General features: G+C 49.8%; 1 non-coding gene across 1 annotated transcript; it reads right to left on the bottom strand.

The window, feature by feature from the left end:
• Positions 1–4,796: 4,796 nt before the first annotated feature.
• Trnaf-gaa lies at positions 4,797–4,869 on the bottom strand. Its single transcript has one exon. It is a non-coding gene; the product is annotated as a tRNA-Phe (tRNA).
• Between the last annotated feature and the right edge of the window lie 2,881 nt (positions 4,870–7,750).

Here is a 7,750-nt window from a genome sequence, read left to right as displayed (position 1 = left end):
ACGCAGCGACACAGCCGTTGTTTACACTGGAGGAACGTCCGGCTCCGCCACACGTCCGTCCCGCTCGGGGGCTGGCTCGCAACTAACCACTCGGCCTCGACTGCCAACAGCACGAGGTTCTCCCGACACATGCAACTGCTACCGTTTAAAGCACTGTGGGGTCAGAAAACGGCGTAGCTGAATTCTTTTCCGTAGTGTTTCCACCGCTACTAGACGAATCGCTACCAAAGTATTAAAATTTCCGCCCGGACAGGGACTTGAACTCTGGACCCTTAAGTTAAAAGTCTAATGCTCTACCGACTTTTTTTAGTGATCTTTATTAAACAAACTAAAAGTACATATACATTCACTATGCGAGAGTTCTTCAAGGTACCATTTAAACATATACAAATGACTGTTAGTTAAAAAAAACATTGAATACAGCAAAATATAACATATTCTGTCTTCTTCCTTTTTTTTATTTGTTTTTCGGTCATTGCATGAGAACGTGGATAAGGGTGTTGCATCATATGACAGGTAGGCATGGCACACCCCAACTTTGAGGCGGGTCAAGGAAGACACTGCGGAGATAACAGGCAAAAGTTTGTCGGTAAGATGGTTTTCGGGTGAGGGTGCTATGCGCGGTCACAACTTTGTACCAGAAGTCAAGGACTGTATGCGGACCACTCTGAAAGAGGTATTCTAAAGCCTGTCCTCGAAACCAGATTAGGGTATGGCGCTTAGCAAGAGGGTGGTGAAATGTCTGGGCTAACAACAGGAAATCCGGGGTTACCGTCGTTGGCGGGGCACGGAGGTAAAAGCCCACGATTCGTTGGATGAGGAGCCATACGTTTTGTTTCAGGAGGCACGTAAGACGGTGTTTGTCGGTGTCTTCGAGCTGACAGTCAGGGCAGAGTGGGGAGGTGGCCAGTCCTATGCGATAAAGTCGACTATTAGTCGGGAATTTTCCATAGGCTAAAACATACCAGAGTGCAGACACAGACGACGGTAAAAAGGGTGCATGCACACACCCCCAAACCGTTCGCCAGTTAATGTCAGGATGCTGTAGCACCATGGGCTTGCAAGGGTTGGACACCATAAACAAACGATAATAATCTTTTGTACGGGGAGGACGGTGACTGGAAGATCGGCCCGAACGTAGCTGAGTTCTATGAAACAATTGGCGACGTGGTACAATAATGGAGAAATAGGTGCCACATTGATCGGTGGATCGAGAGAAGATGGTCGGAGGATATCTAAGAGACTGCGTGTTAAGGGCGGGACCAGCCCCTGCCAGTGCCGCAACAGAGTGTGGAAAAAGAGTGCAGAAGATCGTGCCCGCACGTTGACGAGTCCGAGGCCACCTTTTGCAGGAGGCAGTGTTAGAGTGTTGTATCGGATTTGAAAAGTGCCCCTGCTGACACGAAATATCCAAAGGCTGATCGGATGCGGCGACCAAGAAGTAACGGCATTGGGAGGATCTGGGCGACGTGTACCAGTTTAGGGCCGACATACATGTTGACATAGGACACACTTTGGAGTTGGTTAAAGTTACGGTGCACTTGACCGCGGGCATGGTGCCGAATCGACTGTAAAAGTCGCCTGTAAGCCAGGGCCACTGTGATGTGTGCGGAGCTCGTAAATTCGATACCCAAGTAACGAAGGGTGGTACTGACAGGGAGTGGGGTCGGCACCATAGCCGGGAGCCCGCGCCCAATGTGCATCATAATCGATTTACGGACATTAAGAATGCTACCACAAAGACGTCCATACTGGTGGATCCATTGGATGGCGTCATTGAGTTCCGTGGAGGAGCAGGTGAGAAAGAGGAGGTCGTCCGCATAAGCCCTGTAGTGAAAGGTGTAGTCACGCAAAGTGAGACCCTGCAGTCTAGAGGTAAGACCAGTGATGAGGGCCTCAAGTGCAATGGCACATAATAAAGTAGACATAGGGCATCCTTGACGCACAGAGCGGCGTATAGGAATCGGTCCTACAAGCCTCCCATTGACTTGTACCATCGAGACCGCGGGAAGTAGTAACCGGCGAATAGCATCGACAAAAAGTAATGGGAACCCCATACGTGTCGCCACCATGAGGAGGAATGGGTGTCGAACGCGATCAAAGGCACTCGTGAAATCGACGGATACCTGTGCTGCACGAAGGCGACAAACCGACGCCAGTGCAATGAGGTCACGGCATTCTCCTAGGGCTGTTTGTAAGGTTGCTCCACAACCACGTGCAGTCTGCTCCGGTGAAAGGACCGTAGGTAAGACGGTGCGTATGCGCGCTGCTAAGAGCCGTGCATGGATTTTATAGTCTGCATTCAGTAGTGTAAGGGGGCGATATGCAGAGACATGAGACCCTCCCTTCGGTTTAGGCACAGGTAGAAGAATGCCAGTGACGAATTCAGGTGGAATTGGGAAGGACGGAGTAAAGAGTTCCTGAATCATTTCCGTCCAGCGAGGAAGCATTAACGTGGTGAACGCCCGGTAAAACTCCACTGGGAGACCATCTGGTCCGGGTGATTTGTTCTTGGCCCCTTTGTTGATCGCATCTACCACCTCTTCTGCGGTGATTGCAGACATCATGGACGTTGACTCCGCTACGGTGAGGGTCCGATCAGGGGAAGGACGGAGATCATCAGGAATGGGCGTCGCCATCGGTTCATCATCATAAAATTGGCGATAATGTTCAGCAAAGGCGGACACGACCGCCGCCTGTGTTGTGTGGTGAACACCATCGGAGGTCGTGATGTTGGGGACGAAAAGCCGACGTCGACGACTATGGTCGGATGCGGCATGGATTGTGGATGGGGTTTCGTCGTGGAGGAGGTCTTGTCGTCGGGAACGCACCACGACACCATGCAGTCGTGCACGTTGAAGAGAGAGGAGACGAGCTTTAGTACGTTGTCGTTCCCTGTGGGTGTCAGGTGATGGAGGGAGCGCATCGAGCTCAGGGAGGACGGCGTAGTGAAAATTTGTGGTGTCTCGATGCCATGCTGCTGCTCCCTTGCCACATTGTATGAAGGCCTTTCTGATCGCAGGTTTGGCACATTTGAGCCACCAATGGAACGTGGATGTGTACTGCGGAAGGCGTCTTTCGCAAGACGCCCATGGAGTGGCAATACATTGTCGGCAGAGTGGATCATGAAGGAGGGAGGTATTAAGCTTCCAGTAACCTCTGCTGCGCCACACTGACTGAGATGGCAGAGCCAGGGAGCAAATGACGGCGCAATAGTCCGAAAATGCAAGGGGCCATCGTTCAGCTTGGGCGACTTCATTGCCGAGGTGAGCAGAGACATAAAACCGGTCAAGTCTGCTCGCAGAATGTGCTGTATAATGGGTAAAACCGGGGGTATTGCCATGAATTTTCTCCCAAACGTCCACTAGATGAAAATCTTCGATTAAGGTGAGCAGCGCCGGGCATGGCGAATAACCAGGTGCTTGGTCCTGCGGATGGAGGACACAGTTGAAATCGCCTCCCATGATAAGGCGATCATAGCGTCCAGAAAACAGGGGCGCCACGTCATGTCCGAAGAAAGTGGACCGCTGCCGACGGTTCGTGGAGCCAGACGGAGCGTAGATATTGATGACGCGCGTGTCGAAGATGGTAACAGCCATGCCTCTTCCACAGGGAAGGATTGTCGTGTCCGTGAGTGGGATTCCTTCGCGTATGTAGAAAGCCACTCCACGCCCTGATTGATCACTTGTGAACGTGTATGAGTCGTAGCCGTAGACTGGTGGTAGTGTGGCAACGCGTACTTCCTGAAGAAGGGCGACGTCGACGTCGGAGGCCCGAAGCATGTCACATAGGAGTTGCAGCTTGGGTGCAGTGCCGATCATGTTGATGTTCAGTGTGGCAAACCGGTATGTTTGTTTCAGTGGTGGTGGACGCGCATCTACCATCACCAAGGGAAGTAAGAGGAGGGCACCGACAGGAAGTCCCGTCCCATCAGCTGCAGTGCCTCGCTTTTGATGTTAACAGGCAGCCTTGTCCGGCGGAGGCAACTCATCCGGAGGAGGGGGCGTATCTTCCTCAATGTCGTCGGCCCATGCTCCTGTGCCGTGGGTCTGTCCAATGTCCATGGGAATTGCGTCGTGGTGAGAGAGATCTGGAGTTGTCGGCGGGGAGACAGGCGTCTCAACCTGCGCACCGATCGTTTTGTGCTTGGCGACCTCCATGGTGGCCCTGTCCTGCGAAACGTCTTGTTTATCGTGAAAGTTGTCCGCCGACCACTGCGTGGAAATGTCGGCTGGTTGGGTGTCGTCTTCGTCGTCGCGGGTGGCGACGTTACAAAACATCCCACGACGCGCAACTATACGTTGACTCATGTTCTTAACTGTTGTGCAATCGCTGCATGGAGCAGTCACTAATTAAACGTCGCCTGAATGCTGTCTACAAACTCATCCTGCAAAGCCCGTAACAGTCTATCGAAGAATGCTGACACACGATGCAAAAACAAATTGCAACAGTCGTTACGTCTCCTACGTTGGAGCAGAGGATTCACTTGTTTTGTCGACACTCACTGGGCAATTGTTAAATTCACAAGCATTTCGAGTGCAATGTTTCCCACGTTTTCGCTCATTTCACTGTTCCGTTGGAGACGTTCTTCACGTCCTGACACAAGAAAGGGAACGCAGTCGGTAGGACTTTTTTTTATTTTCTTGCTTCTCAGGCAGTTGCCTACTGTGTTCCTCTTATGGCATGCACTAGACAACCAGAACAGCCACAGGAGGGAGTCATTTTTGTTCTCGGCGGTAGTTACATTATCACAAACCCAGAGCAATTCCATTAGCGTCAGCTTCAAAACGAAGGCATGCCGAAACCCGGGATCGAACCAGGGACCTTTAGATCTTCAGTCTAACGCTCTCCCAACTGATCTATTTCGGCTGACGTGGATCGTCTCTGTTTTGCACGTCGTCGTTAACCTCTGCCTCGTCTCGTCGCCAATTTCACAGTCATCTTCGTCTGATAAGACACAGGGACGCTGAAAGGCGAGCAGCAGATGCAGTGAAGTACCACACACATTTCTTCTGCTTCCGTCATCGTAACAAGCAAACATGTCGACTCGATTCGTGTAATATTGACTTCGCTGACGCTAGAAAACCTGTGCTATATCGATGCCACGTGCAACTCGTGTGCAGAGAACGAGACACAAGAAGGAGTGAGCCTCTCCACCGTGTGAGAGGCAGTATCTAGCAGATACACGCGGTAAAACATTTGACTTGCGCTAGCTCATAAATTGCTACACGTCATCGTCTGCAAGCTAAAATAGACACGTCTGCACTGCCCAGAGAGGCGACACTTGTACTGACACCTGGTGGACGGCTGTGAGACGAGGAGATGAGCTGTGGCTTCTGGGCGCGACTGTAGCGCTGCGCCCTGTAGCCAAGAACACTGCACATTGCTGGCGACCCACGTGTTTAGTAGTGACTCAACCGCTAGGATGCAGCTGAACGTCCATCTTCTGAGGGCGAGACAATTTTCGCAGTCGGCATGACAATTTTTTTTTTGTAACGTCCATCTTCTGAGAGCGAGAAAATTTTCGCAGTCTGCAGGACTTTTTTTTTCAGCCGGTAGGAGGCAGAGGCAAAGAGGGCAGGGGTCGAATGTCCCGAGGCCTGGCCGCAATGTCTCCCCCAGACTTGTCACCCAGTCGCCTCCTGAGTCTGTTGTAGGTAACTGGTTTTGTGTTTTTTTTTTTTTTTTTTTTTTGGCTACTGAAGTTGTTTTATTTTAAATTTTCTTTTATATTGTTGTAAATATTTTTTTTGTTTTTTACTTATTATTTGCCGGCTGGCGTGATAAAGAGTGGGGAACTTAACATTGTAGCTCATTGGCTGGAGAAAGAGGAAAGAAATAATTGGAGCCATAAAGGAAACGAAAACATCGCCCCAAAACTATAGAAAGTCAGCGTTTCCTGCTGGAAGAGAACGACAAGGTGGGCAGTGGGAGAAGAAAAAAAAACACGAAGAACTTAGAAGCCCGCAACTCTGCCGGGACATGAAATTAAGAAACGAACCTGAGAGAAAAATGAGCAAATTCTATTTCTCCATAATGGGGAAAAAAATGAAAAGGCACATAATTTGGCAACTAAAAACAAAACATCTCTCTTGGAAAGGAGTGTGAAAGGAATGGAAGATTTTGAATGTGCTGTCTTCACGGAAAGAGGCGAGCAAATTGGCAACATAGAATTTCAAAGCAAGCGATCCCCGTAGGAAAGAAGAAAGCGAAATACCAAATGAAAGAAAGGAAGACTAAGCCCTCGAAAGGGAGTAAAAAGCACACTCGAAATAAAACGAAAGTGCGTTCCAATCTCAAAGAAAGGAAAAAGGAAAGTTATGAAAACAGTCAAAGGAAAAGAAGAAAGAAAAGTAATTCCGCATTCCATTATTTGTCATTTCAATGTGTTTCTAGTTTCTTCTTCAGTTTTCTGTTTCTGAGTTCTTTCGTAACGTCAACACGCTATTACATCTGTTCACACTTCAGGATCATGATCGACGTCGTCATTAAGGTTGTAGAACAGTCGGTGCCAGATTGAAGACTTTCCGAAATTGCTGTTCAATGGGGATTTGAAGAAAGCGCTGAAAATTTCTCTGATATGAGGCTGTCCTCCGGAGCGTTTCATGGCGCTCCCAGAGATAAAACAAGTAGTCGACTGGATCAACTACATTTTTGGCAAATATAGCGTAAGTGGTATGCCCTAAAATCCACACTGTAGCATTTCGCTTAGATTGCGGAAAAGGTTTAATGTCGGGGATGACAGCCGCTAGCGGGGGAAACGACCGCTTGTCAGTCCTGTTAATGAGTGCGAGCATGTCGCGGGAAATAGCCCACACATCTCGTGTGGTTCTGCAAAGAAACCGATGTTCAAGTGTACCCCGTTCGTCACAGTACTCGCACTTAGAGGACGGAATTAGGTGAATAGTCGCCAGTCGGTCGTTGGTGGTCACAGTGCGAGTGATGGCCGTATACCAAGTGCTTCGCACTTCCTTCGATAACAACTTGTTGCTGACGTTTTGCCAAACAAGAACCCAGTTGTTGTGGGGATATTGACGGACTAAATTATTCGGTGGTGGCAAACCAATCACCTCATGATACACAGAGAAGTGGCAGACCGCGTCCTGCGGTCGCGAGCTAGTGAAACATGATAACTGCGGGACAAGAAAAAAATCTCTGAATACAGCAAGCTTGTAAGGTATCCGCGAGACATTGATCGGTGCACTGTCAGAAAGGGGCTCATGGGCGCGGAAGAGGGCAGCAGTCGTACTGTGAGGGCTGTTCTCGACAATGGTGGCAATTCTGTTGATAAGCAGGGCAGAACATTTGCTTCTGACATCTACGAGACCAAGTCCTCCGCGAGACGGAGGCTGGGTACATGTGGCAAGTTTTACTTTGAAAATATGGCCACGCCACAGCAGCCAGTGTGCTGCTTGGCTGATCGTGCGTGCCAACGGAGGTGGGACGTTGAGCACTTGGGCCACATACCACGCTTTAGCCAGAATGTGAATATTTATCAACTCGACACGCTGTAGAAGATGTAATTGCCGGGTGGCGTGACGGACCATGAGACCCTTGACAGTCGTCGAAATACGGCGCCAGTTGTGAGCGGCAATCTTTATGGGGCAAGCAAATAAGTGAATGCCGAGCAACATGTGGGAGGCAGCGACGGTGTACCATGAATCGGCAGCATAGCCGCGACAGGCACCTATTGGGAGCAGCAACGTTTTATGCGGGTTCAGTTCCGCACCTGTAGTCTGGGCAAAAAGAC

The sequence above is a fragment of the Schistocerca americana genome, chromosome 3 (assembly GCF_021461395.2).
Source record: "Schistocerca americana isolate TAMUIC-IGC-003095 chromosome 3, iqSchAmer2.1, whole genome shotgun sequence".
Taxonomy (NCBI): Eukaryota; Metazoa; Arthropoda; class Insecta; order Orthoptera; family Acrididae; genus Schistocerca; species Schistocerca americana.
This window is presented reverse-complemented; position numbering and strand designations above follow the sequence as displayed.